A 14,910-nucleotide genomic window follows, 5' to 3' on the forward strand; every position below is an offset into this window, starting at 1 on the left:
TTAAATAATTTTTTATTTTTTAATGTTAAATTTTTATTATTTGAATAACATTTAAATTGAATAATTCATAAAATTATAAGTTATATTGTTGCTACATAATATCATGATGAGTTATTAATAATATGAACATTATTAAATCTATTATAATTAATTCTTACGCTTTGAATAAATATTTTAAAGTTAGTATATAATTTCATTATAATATTTAAATTATTCTGAAATGTTTTAATTGAAATTTTTTATAGATGGATGTAGATAAAAAGTGGGGGAGACGATAAATAGGAAATAGAGATAGTTTATGAAGGAATCTCTCTACTAAATTATAGATAATTTAAGAGATGAATAGGAGTTAGAGATAATTTAGGAGATGAATAGTAGTTAGAAAGAATTTTGGAGAAAGTCAGGGAAAGTTGTGCCACTTGGCTAAACATAAGAAAAGCAAATCCCTCTGTCTTTATGTTTGTTAGAAATAGTTAAGGTTATGTTATTTCCTTATTGGTTAATGGGTAATTATGTGGAATTAAAAAAATAAAAAATAAATAAAAAAAAGGAAAATAGGGAGGGGGTTTGAAGCAAGGAGAGGCATGGTGATGCGGACTGTTTATATATATTATAAACCATCTAAAAACAAAAAAAAACGTGGTTAAATTAATTTATGAAATATTTTTTATATTTTCAATAATTACTGATATTACTGAATATTGTGTAGTAAATACCAACACCTAAACTATATTTTCTTTGTAATTTTGGTAAATTGAAAAATTTTAATTACTAAGAATTACTTGCTGAAAATTACTGATTTTGGTCATTTAATTTCATAATTTTTTGAAAATTAATTATTGAACTCAATAATTATTAAAAAATAATAATTAATTAAAATATTAATAAATACAAATTTAATAATTAAAAGTTATCAATAATTTTTAGCAATAAGTATTTATTGATATTTTTAGTAATTTTGATCAATTTATTAATATTTAGTGATATTATCAACTAATAATTATAAAATTTCAGTAATTTCTTAGTGGAAAGTTAATTTCATAAATTAATTTTTTGTATTTTCAATAATTTTGATATTAACTATAATTTTTGAGCAATAATTAGTGATTTTGTTAGTTTAGTGAAAGTTAAATTATAAAACTTCTAATTTATCAAATAAATAATTGGAAAATTTTAATCATTTCCGTAAGTATTGGATACTACAAATATAATTACCATAATTAATGAAACTATATTTATGGGTTTGGGGGGAGTTATGGGTTTAGGGTATGACCCCCATGGTAGGAATGGCAATGGGTGGGTTTGGGGCAAGGATCATACTCCCCATCCCAACCTCAAGTTTTAAGTTAATCCCTATCAAAAATTTCAGCCTTCATCCCTGGTCCTCGATAGAGAGGGTTTCCCCATCGGGGACCTGAATCCCCGAATTTTTTTAATTAAAACTTTGTTTTTAGAATCGCATTTATTTAAAGGAAAAATTAAAATACCAATAATATTTTAAATATACTTTGATATATATAATAATGTAAATAATATTATATATTTAATATATATATACATATATTTACTATATATAATTGGGGTTGGGGTGGGATGTGGACTTCACTCCTCGTCCCCAATTAGGTATTCCTATTAATCTCATCCCCACTCTATCCCCACTAAGGCAATCTCCATCCCATCCCTCCCTGATCAGGGGGCCGAGTACTTGGTTGGGATGGAGAAAATTGCCATCCCCACCCTATCCTCACTAAGGCAATCTCCATCCCATCCATGCCTGATCGGGGAGGCCAAGTACTTGGTTGAGATGGAGAAAATTGCCATCCCTACCTTGTCCCCCTTTTAAGGCAATCTCCATCCCATCCTTGCCTAATTAGGGAGGCTAGGTACTTGGTGGGGATGGAGAAAATTTCCATCCCTACCCTATCCCCACTAAGGCAATCTCCATCCCATCCCCACCTGATCGCGGAAGCCAGGTACTTGGTGTAGGGATGAAGAAAACTGCCATCCCTACCCCTAGGTTGTGTAACTTCATAGAACAATAAGTTTTAAGTCCAATTCTGTGCATCGCACGGGGCTAGCTAATATTTATTATATATTTATATAATAAAATTAATATTTATTGGATTTTCATTAATTATTTATTGTTTTTTGTGATAAATATATTTTTAAAAATTATGTATAAATCTATTTTTGTTTTGTTATTTAATAGAGAATTTTCAATAATTATTGGATATTAAACTATTGTTATTTAATTTTATAAATTTAATTTATTGTACTTATTGTATTTTTGTTATAATTTATTGATTAATATTTATTAGAGATTAAAGTATTATTTGAGGTTACACTATTTATTGCCTAATTTAATATATGTTTTAGTATTATTGTATTTTTGTATTTATTATATTCTTAGTTATTTATTGTATTTTTATTATCAATATATTTTCAATAATTATGTATTTTTGTTATAAACTTTCAATAATTATTGGAGATTAAACTATTGTTATTTATTAGAGGTTAGACTATTAGTTTAGTTAAAATTAGGAGTGTCCATGAGTTGGTTTGGTTCTATTGTAAGTAGTTTGGCCAACCAAATCGACCTAGTGATGATGGGGAGTTGGTCACCCAAAACCAACTGATCATTAGTGAAAACTGACCAACTCAGGTTGTATCAGTTTGGGCCAATTTTTGGTTTGGTCTGTCAATTAAAAAGATTTAAAATTAAAAAACTAAATTTAAATTTTAAAAAATGACAGTGACATTATTAAAAAATAAATTTATGATATAAAATATTTTAGATTAAGAAATATGATCGGTTCATTCTATTTTGGTCGATTTACAAATGGTCAAAGCAAAACTAATCCAACCTGGTCGGGTTGGGAAATTGTTGAACCAAAACCAACTCAGGTCGAATTGGTCGGGTTGGTCGGTTTTATTAGTTTGATGAACAACCCCAGCTGAAATTAATTATTGTTGTTTTTGTATTGTAAAAAATTATTAAAAGTAGCATATAAAATATAAGGGAAATCTATGATGTGGGAAAGATATAGTATCAGAAGAGTTTTGACCAATCAAAATCCATCCATGAATTTTGATAAATAACACCTGATTGGCTACGACATTTATGGTAGCAGTTGATTGGTCAAAAATTTTCATATATCATATCTTTCCCATATCATAGTCGAACCCAAAATAGAAATAATTATTAATTACTTAAATTGAAAAATATAAGACAATTGCATACACTTATGTGTTTATACTATTTAGCTTTTGCTAAACAAATCTCGTGCATCGCACAGGTCCCTCCTAGTACATCATAAATCAAAGCAATTGTTTGTTTGGTACCATTGATGCCATGTTAGCCAATTTCTAAGAAATTAGAAATGAATTTGTTCGGTAGTGATTATTGGCAGTGGCTTTTACTTTAGGGAAAATTCCCAATCAGTACCTTGTACTTTGGCTCAAGCAACAATCCAGCACCCGAACTTTCAAAATGTGACAATTCAGTACCCGAACTTTCAAAATATAACAATCATGTACCTGTTATTAACCAGTCCATTAATCAGTCGTTAAGTGACATTTGAAAAGTCAAAAAATGCCCTTCGAATGCCATCTAATTCTCTTTATCAACCATCCAAACGTTGACAAAAAATTGAACAATCCCAAATCTTAGCATCTTCTATTCAAAAAAGTTGGTGACTATTTTGAAGAATCTAGAATTTGGAACTATTGTCACATTTTAAAAGTTTGGATACTGGGTTGCCACATTTTGAAAGTCCAGGTACTGAACTGTCGCATTTTAAAAGTCCGGATACTGGGTTGTCACATTTTGAAAGTTCAGGTACTGAACTGTCGCATTTTAAAGTTTGGGGATCAAATTGTCACTCAAGCCAAAGTACAGGATACTGATCAGGAATTTTCCCTTTATTTTATAAGAACTATCTCCCTTATCCACATCAGATTCCATTTCATCCAAAAAATGGGAAAATCTATGATGCGGGAAAGATATGGTATGGAAAGAGTTTTGACCAATCAAATCCCACCCATGAATTTTGATAAATAACACCTGATTCACTACTACGTTTATGATTCCAATTGATTGGTTAGATGTTTTTCTGATATCATATCTTTTTCCATATCATAGTTGAACAATAAAAAATTAGGATGGGCTTGAAAAGAATAATCATAAAAAATGGTGATTCCTCTTTTAAGCCAAATTTTAATAAATCACTAGCGGGGACTTGTGCAATGTACGAGATTTATTAAGCGAAAGTTAAAAAATAGAAAGGGTCATTTACTAAAATACCTCTTATAGTTTCATGGATTTATTAAAATCTTCCCTATAATTAGCATTTTACTAAAATAGCACTTATAATTTGCAATGGATTTAATTAATCTTCCATTAGATGACAGTGGAAAATAATAGTGTTGACCCTAGTGTTCATTTAAATAAATTTAATCAAAAGAAAAAAAATAAAAATACCATTTTTGCCCTTAATAAGACATGGGCAACCACTCTATTGGCTATATTTGGACAATTTTGTTTTCTATACAAAAAAATGTTAAGGGTATTTTTGGAATAAAAAATCATGGGTCTAATGGCAAAACAAACACTCCTTAATGAAAGGTTGATTAAGTAAATAAGTTGTAAAATATATGGGATGTTTTAGTAAAATAAAAACTATAAGGTAGGTTTAAGTAAATATGTAAAACTATAAGGTGTGTAGGAATGGCAACGGGGCGGGTTCGGGGCGGGGGATCATATTCCCCGTCCCCGACCCCGATTCTGAAATGAACCCCCATCCCCAATCCCCGACGGGGATGGGTTCCCCGTGGGGACCCAAATCCCCAAAATGTTTTTAGATAACAGTATTTTTTAAATAAATTTATTTAAAATAGATAAAAATTTTAAATTATAAATAATGTTTTAAATATGTTTTGATATATATATATATATATAATACAAATAATATAATAGTATATTTAATATATATACAATCGGGGTCGGGGCGGGGCGGGGACCTAAATCCCCATTCCGACCCTGACTAGGGATTCCTATTAATCCCTATCCCCGCCCCCGCCCCACCAAAACAATCCCCATCCCTAGCCCCATCGAGTCGGGAAGTTAGGTCCCCGTCGGGGATGGGGAAATTTGCCATCCAAAGGTGTGTTATAGTAAATGACCCTAATAGAAACACAAAAGAGTATACAATTGTTTTATATTTTCAACTTTTTAAATAATTAATAATTATTCATATTTTATATACTACTTTTAATAAATTTTTCAGTTAGGTTTGTTCATCACATTGATGAAACCGACCAACTCGATAAACTCAACTTGAGTTGCTTGGTTTTCTAGTATTTTAGGTCGGCTTTGGTTAAAAAATTTCCCAATTCGACCAAGTTGGATCAGTTTCACTTTGGTCATTTATAAACTGACCAAAATCGAACGACCTAACCATGGAAATATATATATTTTATATTTTAAATATAATTTCTAATATGGAAAAGTGGAAAATTTCCCATTTTTCTTAGTCTAAAATGTTTTTATATCATAAATCTAATTTTTAAATTTATTTTTTAATGATTGCATTCTAATTTTTAAAATTAAATTTAAGTTTTAATTTAAATCTTTTGAACCAATAGACCAAACCAAAAGATCGACCCAAACCGACACAACTTTAGTGGGTTGGATTTCACAAAAGGTCAATCAATTTCAATTGACTAGCTCCCCAACCTGACCAAGTCAATTTGGTTGGCCAAATAGCCTACAACTTAATCGAACCAACTCATGAACACTCATAATTTCAGCTAAATTAATAGTCTCATCTCTAATAAATAAGAATAGTTTAATCTCTAATAAATATTGAAAACTTATAGCAAAAATATATAATTATTGAAAACATGTTGGCAATGAAAAATACAATAATTACAATAATCATAAAAACACAATAAGTACTAAAAAATATATTAATTTAGTCAATAAATAGTATAATCTCTAATAAAAATTAATCAATAAGTTATAACAAAAATATAATAAGTACAATAAATTAAATTTAAAAATTTCAATAATAGTAGTTTAATCTCCAATAATTATTAAAAATTTCTGTTAAATACAAAAACAAAATAAATTTATACGTAATCATTAAAAATACATTTATCATAGAAAAAATTAAATAATTACTGAAATACAATAAATATTAATTTTAGTATATATAACTATATAATAAATACAGATTAAGAGTTTAAAATCATTATAAATAAATAATATTTTTTTGAAAGTTATTTTCTCTAATTATTACTTGATATAAGTGAAATTAGTTATTTACAATATTATGTAAAAATATTAAATTATTATTAGTTTCAATATTATGTTAAAATGATTTTTCTAATTTTCAGGATTTTTTTAAAATTTATTACATAATTTCTTTGTTTTAACTATTTAAAATCTAGTTATGTTAAATATTTTGTTATTTAAAATATTCATCTATTTAAATACTTAAATAATATGTAAGATATTTAAATTTTAATATATGAGTTATTTATTGAATTTAGTTATCCATAAAATCATAATTTATACTTTTATTACATAATTTCATTATTAATTTGTAATATATTAAATATTATTAATTTCAATATTATGTTATAAATATTTTTCTACTTTGAAGAAATTTTTTAAATTTATTACATAATTTCGTTATTTTAACTATTAAAAATCTAGTTATGATAAATATTTAAATAATCTATAAAATATTTAAAATATTTTGTTATTTGAATTTTATTTATTTAAAGCTTTACATATTATTAAATATTTAAAAAAATTTAAATTGATAGTCTGGAAAAACATAATTTAAATTGTTAGTACATGATTTCATGATATATTTTGTAAAAATATAAAATTATCTTTTGTGTTTTCAATAAATATTTTAAAGTTATTATATAATTTTGTTAGAATATTTAAATAATTCTTAATTTTTTTTTAATGTAAACTTTCTTTAGATAGCTTAATTTTTTTTTAATGTAAACTTTCTTTAGATAGATATAGATAAAAAGTAGGGGAGAGGATAATGAGGAATTACAGATAATTTAGGAGAGAAATTCTCTACTAAATTAGAGATAACTTTGGAGATAAATAAGAATTAGAGATAATTTTAGAGAAAGTAGGGGATAGTGGGGAAGATAGTTTAGGAGAGGAGATTATTTAGGTTATTAGGAAATTGCATCTCATTGATTGTGGAGAAAATTTCTTACCGCTTTGTTTTAATATATATAGATTTTCTAAGCGATTTACAACCACTGTTTTCAAAACTGGACCAGACCGAACGGTCGGAGCAGAACTCAACCGGTCTAGGCACTTGGGATGTTGGTATGTCAGGTTATGTGGTAAGCCTGCACTAACCGGATCTATCGGGTTTGGATCAGGTCAGCCATATTCAGGTTTTCCGATTGAGGTGGACCATGCTGAACTCAACCCATTACCAATACAGTGCGGGCTGTTTGTTTGGAGAAATTTCATACCAAACCAAAACCGAAAAAAACAAAATTGAAGTATAAGAAATTCTCAATGTAAACCAAGCCATTCCTTTCATTAAGAATTAAAATATATAATACGCCTAGTTCCATTCATGAAATTAATTATAATATATAATACCCCCTAGTTCCGTTCATTAAAATTAATTATAATATAGGAAAATCTATGATGCAGAAAAGATATGGTATGGAAAGAGTTTTGACCAATTAGAACTCATCCATAAATTTTGATAAATAACACCATGTTCCCTACTACGTTTATGGTTCTAGTTTATTGGTCAGTTGTTTTTTGGATATCATATCTTTCTTATATTATAGTCGAACCAATTATAATATATAACTAGCAGAGAGGGCCCTGCGTTGCAGGGGCTTGCTCATAAACTGTCAGGCACGAGCTCGATTCGAATTAGAGACTTGAGCTCGAGCTCAAGATCAACTTGAGTCAAAAGCTCGGAAGTTCAAGCTCGGCTACCTTTGATTGCAGGTCTCTCAAGCAGTCGAGGTGCTGAGCCAAGGTCTCCCTCAATTGCTAAGGTGCCAAACCGAGGTCTCCCTCAGTTGTTGAAGTGTCGAGCTAAGGTTTCCCTAGCAGGCGAGGTGTCGAGCTGAGGTCTCCCTCAGTTGTTGAGGTGCTGAACTGAGATCTCCCTCAGTGACCAAGGTGCCAAGCCGAGGTGACACCCTATGTACACACTCGATTAGGCTTGTGAGACCTTTGATTACAAGCCTCCCTAGCAGCCGAGGTGCCGAGCCAAGGTCTAGTCGAGGTCTCACTCAGCTACTGAAGTGTCGAGTTGAGGTTTCCCTACTAGGCGAGGTGTCGAGCTAAGGTCTCCCTTAGTCAACAAGGTGCTGAATTGAGGTCTCCCTCAGTTGTCGAGGTGCTGAGCCGAGGTCTCCCTTGGTGGTCAAGGTGTTGTCTAGCTTGTTGTCTAATTTAGAGACTTGAGCTCGAGTTCAGAAGTTTGAGTTTGACTACCTTTGATTGTAGGTTCCCTAGTAGCCGAGATGTCGAGCTAAGGTCTCCCTCAGTTGGAGAGAGAATGGCATTCTTGTAATTTATAAGGAGAAAGAGAGATGGTATGAGAGAGAGATGGCAAGAGAGAGAATGACATTCTTGTAATTTATAAGGAGAGAGAGTTGATAGGAGAGAGTGACATTCTTGTAATTTGTAAGAAAAGAGAGAGAGAGAGAGAGAGAGTTGGTAGGAGAGAGTGGCATTCTTGTAATTTGTAAGGAAAAAAGAAAAAGAGAGAGAGAGAGAGAGAGAAAGAGAGAGAGAGAGAGTGACATTCTTGTAATTTGAAAGAAAAAAAAAAGCAAGAGAAAGAGAGAGAGTTGGTAGGAGAGAGTAACATTATTGTAATTTAAAAGAAAAAAAAAGCAAAAGAGAGAGTTGGTAGAAAGCAGCATTCTTGTAATTTGAAAAGAAAAAAAGCAAAAATTATTGTTAAGTTCCATTTCTTGCCTTCTCGGGCCTTCTTTTGTACACATTCCAAATTAATGTATTTATGTTTATACCCCTTCTTTATTTAGCCAGGTTGGATTGGATTGAGACATACCATACTAAATTCGGAAAAGTACGGACAAGCCCAATGCAAATTTTTGAATTCCACTACAGATCTATAAATATTCAAATTATCAAATACCCCCACTCTATACACCAAATGCCCGCCTGTGAATTGGCATCAATTCCGAACTGACGCCTACCCCCAACTGTACTTTTGGCCTAAAAATTCTGACCTTGAGCTGAACCGTCATTCTCCCTATTAAATTTGACCCGCTGACACCAACTCTATCTTATCATATAGAGATAGGATTCCCAATAGACCCACGTGATATTTTCTTAATAGGATACAAATTCGTGGGCCCAAATCTAGCCCACCCAAAAATAATCGAAGGCGTATCAACAAATTTAGGAAGTGTTCTATAACGTAGATGAGAAATTGGGTGGTGTGGATGAAAACACACCACACCCCAACAGGATAGTTGTTCTACACCATGGACAAAAATGTGTGTACTGATCCATACCGCACCTTAATGGGTGTTTTGCGAGGTGTGGCACATTTCTATCTACATCTTGTGTTTGATTTCATGCATCTCAACTACAACATGTGAGATTATCTATATCATTAATCATTAAAATACAATATTTTATCTTTTATTAATATATATAATAGAAAAACATTAATAAATTACAAAAAATTAATAATTAATAAAAATAAATATTTAATAAAAAATAACGATATTAATATTAACTAAAATTAGTAGTAATAATAATTAAAAAAATTATTAATATTAAGAAAAATAATATTAATAATTAATGATTAATAAAATAATGTTAACAATAATTAACAATATTAATAATAATATTTCATAATAATTAACAACATTGTTACTAATTACTAATAATTAACAATGATTAACAATATTAATAAAAATAATATTCAAAACTTATTAATTAATAAAAATATTATTAACAATATTACTAATATTGTTTTATGAAGTTATTGACAATCTGACATTACTACTATTTATGTAAAATAACATGGTTTTTAAAACTGGACCGGACCGGACGATCGGACCAAAAAAAACGGGAACTGGTTAGGTGACTGGTTCTGTTTTTCGCCAAAATTGGATTTTGGCCAAAAAACGTTGATTTGGTTAGCAAACCGCTAACCCAGGCGGTTGAACTGTTCAACGGTTTTGATTGCTTTTTATTTTTTTTTAATTTTTCTACCATAACAGACCGACCATTCGACCCGGTAACCGGACCCCCGCGACTGGTTCATTCTCCAAGTCAGCTTTAAAAACCTTCTAAAATAATAAATAATAAAATACATATTTATCCAATTAAATGTTATTACTTTTTCCATGGTTTTCAAAATCGGACTGGACGGTCAGACTGGAAAAATCGGGAATCGGTCAAGTGACCGATTATGTTTTTTGCCAAAACTAGATTTTGGCAAAAAAACGTTGATTTGGTCAGCAAACCACTAACGCAGGCGGTTGAACCGTTCAACGGTTTTGATCGCTTTTTATTTTTATTTTTATTTTTATTTTTTCTGCCAGAACGGACTGACCGTTCAACCCGGTAACCGGACCCCTAATAGGTTCGTTCTCCATGTCGATTTTAAAAACCTTGTAAAATAATAAGTAATAAAATATACATTTATCCAATTAAATGTTACTACTTTTTCCATGGTTTTCAAAATCGGACCATATGATCGGATCGGAAAAAACCGGGAACCGGTCAGGTGACCGGTTCCGTTTTTCACCAAAATCGGATTTTGGCCAAAAAAACGTTGATTTGGTCAGCAAACCGCTGACCTGGGCGGTTGAACCATTCGAATTGTTCAAACCGTTTAACGGTTTTGATCATTTTTTTTTTATTTTTTTTCTGTCAAAACGGTTCGACCATTCGACTTGGGAACCGGGCCCCTAACCAATTCGTTCTCTAAGTCGGTTTTAGAAACCTTGTAAAATAATAAATAATAAAATATACATTATCCAATTAAATGTTATTACTTTTTCCATGGTTTTCAAAATTGGACCAGATCGGACGGTCGACCGGAAAAACTGGGAATCAGTCAGGTGACCGGTTCTATTTTTTTTGGAAAAACCAGATTTTGGCCAAAAAACGTTGATTTAATCAGCAAATCACCAACCTGGGTGATTGAACCGTTCAACAGTTTTGATCATTTTTTATTATTTTTTATTTTTTCTTTCAGAACGGGCTGATCGTTTGGTTCGAACAATCAATTCAATGAAAATCTATTGCAAAACAAGTTGGTGTTTCACAATACCTAAACATGCAAAATGAATATGAAACAGGGGTTTGGGTTTCACTTGAATAAGCTTTTTCACAAACAGTTGTATAACGAAAACGAAACAGGGGTTCACCAATTTGAATAATGGAAATAAAAAAACAATAAAATAACAACAAATGCTTGAAACCCGTATCTAGTGACAATGGTCGTATCAATGGCGGTAGGACGTGAACTTCCCATCAAAGATGGAAGACAGCTGCAAGTACCGATTGAAATAGAGATGTGGTATCAGAAGATATGATAAAAAAAGATGATCAAATGGAGAAGGAATAGCAGCAGTGACTAGCAAGACCTTGATGTTGCAACGGTGAGAGAATGAAAATATATTTTTCTAGTAGACATCTCCTATGAAGCAAAGGATCACTCTTCACTCTTGAAATTATAAAACGGTGTAGCGATGGCCAGTGCAAGTGTGATGTATTTTCAACTGCAATATGTCGTGGTCAATCCACTGTGCCGAACACCACCTTAGTTGTTTTTTTTTTCGCTTGATGGGGCTACACAATAGGGTAGCCCATCCCCTTACAAGCCGTTGTTTTACTTCTTTTCAGAAAATGTTCGAAATAATGAGCTGAATTCATCTTTATTATTGGATTTTTTATGAATTTGCTGCTATTAAAATGGTAGAGAGACACACTTGTTGAATTATCTCTGTTGGAGGCATCTAATCAACCTTTTTAACATTTCTTGAATTTGCATTATTAATTTGTAGAGGTTTCTTGAGTTGTTTTTCTCCCGGCGCTCTTGGTTACATGCTTTTAATTAAAGTAGAACTAAATTTCATCATTTTCGATTCGTTATTGTATCTTGCTTCTTTGAACTAGACCAGTTTGAATCAAACTGAATTGGATTGCACTTGTCTGTGTCAAGATTAATTTTCTGATTCTGTGATATTCGGCGATTTTTCAGGTTCTACGCAACAGAGGTTCTTGTAGCTTTAGACTACCTCCACATGATGGGGATCATCTCAAGAGATTTAAAACCAAAGAACTTCTTGGTTATGTTATTCATATTTTTTTATTTATCACTAGTATTTATTATTATTATTATTATTATTATTATTATTATTATTATTATTATTATTATTATTATTATTATTATTATTATCATTGTTATTGTTATTATTATCATTATTATCACTATAATTGTTCATTTTTTTCTATTAATGGTATGTGTGGATCCACGTGTCACTCAATGCGTAGGCCCATATGGATTCCCATGTGTCAAGGCATGGTGATGTGGCGAACTTCCTTCAAATGTTTGGTTATAATATTGAAAAAGCCATTGTTTATATGTGTTGGTAAAATGAGGGCTAAAGTTGTCATTTATGCTAAAATAAGCACTTGTAGGGAAAATAGCTCGTCAAACATCCCCACCCCAATAAATGCTTAAAATACCCAATAAGTGATTTAGCAAATAGATCACCAAACAACATTAAGTGGTTGCTTCAATAAGCACTTTTGCAACAAGTGCTTATTTTAACAACCACTTAATCACCAAACATAGCCTTAATATGGTGTTATTCTTTTGGTCTGAAATTTGATGCCATAAAAAAAGCTTTAAAAAAAGTACTTTGAAATTGATATTTTATTTTTCCTTTACCTGATATCTAAATTTATAGAATGTTAAGCTGAAACCTAAATATTGAATGTTGAATATGATTACTTGACAATTTTGCCCCTATAATTGATTATGATTAGGGGTGGCCATGAGCCGAGCTCTTCACGAGCTATTCGAACTCGGCTCGACTAGGTTTCAACCGAGCTTCGAGCCGAGCTCGAATATATATATATAGATATAAAATTATAGAAAATAATATATATAATAAAAATATTATAATTCTTAATTTTTTAAATATCAAATAAAAAATATTTTTTATATAATTTTTTATTTTTATAAAACATTTTTTCTCAAATCGAGTTCAAGCATACAAGTTTTTGACTCGAGCCTTGTACTACCTTGGCGAGCTGACCTTGAGTCTCGTACTATTCAGCTCGGTTCGGCTCGAATCTACCCCTAATTATGATAATGGATATTTATGTTAATTTTAATTAATATTAATCATTATATTTCGAATAAAATCAATATTAAAAACCAACAACAACAATGATGATGATGATGATGATGATGATGATGATGATGATGATGATGATGATGATAATAATAATAATACTTAGAACAAGGCCTAAGTATATGCCTCTCTTGGAATCAATGTTTTAAAAATTGATCTAGAAAATTATATTTCAGAAAAAAAAAACTAGAAGAATCAAGGAAAAAATCGAAAATAAGGATGTCTACGATTTGGGTTTGGTATAGTTTTCTCTCAATCTGAATCCATCCTCCAATTTCTTTACCCAAATCTGATCCAACACAACTAAGCATTATGTAGTTTCCAAACCCACCCCATGTTTTTTATAACACATTTTGAAAATTCAAAAAGCCCTTAATTTAAGTTTTTTTTTTTTTTTAAATATATGCCAAAGCTCTTAATTTAAGCTGTCACTTGGTTTATGTCTTATAAGGCATCACTTTCCATAATGAATAGTGGAAGAAAGAAAAAAACAAACTAAACATGAAAAGAAGTCTTGGACTTTAAGATCATAGAATCAAAAAATTGTAAAAAATTACAAGAATACATGTGTATAGATAAGGACATATAGGGGTGGATTCGAGCTGAGCCGAGCCGAATACTACTAGGCTTGAGCTCGCCTCTAAACTATTCTACAAGGTTCAAGCTCAAGCTCGAGCTCGAGCTTGGTTCGAGCCAGAACCTTGAGCTCGAGCTTCGCGTAAAAAATTCATAAGCCCAAGCTCGATTTTGAGAAAAAAAATATTTTATAAAAATAAAAAATTATAGATAAAATATTTTTTATTTGATATTTAAAAAATTAAGAATTATAATAATTATAATATTATAATATTATGTATATATATATTCAAGCCGGCTCGCGAGCCGAGCTCTAGTAGGCTCAAGCTTGGCTTGTTTACTAATCGAGCCAATGAATTGGGCTCGAACTCGAGTTCAAACTCAGTTGAAACTAAGCTAAACCGAGCTTTTTACAAGCCAAGCTCGAATAGCTCATGAAAAGCTTGACTCATTGCAACCCCTAACGACATAAGGTATCATGACCCAATTGGGCAGATCAGCCAAACCCAATTTGGACTTGAATGAAAGAATCAAAACGAATCCTATATTTGTAGAAAACTGACACTGAGGGATCGGCTCAAGCTGTATTTACCGTTTAACAAGACTGCATTAACATCCCTAAACTGAGCCAGTTTTCACCGAAGGTGGACGAGTTACCAGTTTAACCATCAGAGTCAATCACCTCTGATGTCATAACAATAAAGAATTTCATAAAAATAAAATAACATAAAACCTGTTGATCTAATAAATGGGTCAAATGGATGAGCAGTTCAATTGTCTAGCTAGGCCACGAATTATTGACCAAATATAATGATTTTTTTACAATCTAACGGGTTATAGTTGTTGGGCCCAGCCCATTATGGGATATTGACCCATATTATAGCCCACTCTCCTTTAGCCAACTGT

The sequence above is a fragment of the Nelumbo nucifera genome, chromosome 1 (assembly GCF_055504915.1).
Source record: "Nelumbo nucifera cultivar China Antique chromosome 1, China Antique-T2T, whole genome shotgun sequence".
NCBI lineage: Eukaryota > Viridiplantae > Streptophyta > Magnoliopsida > Proteales > Nelumbonaceae > Nelumbo > Nelumbo nucifera.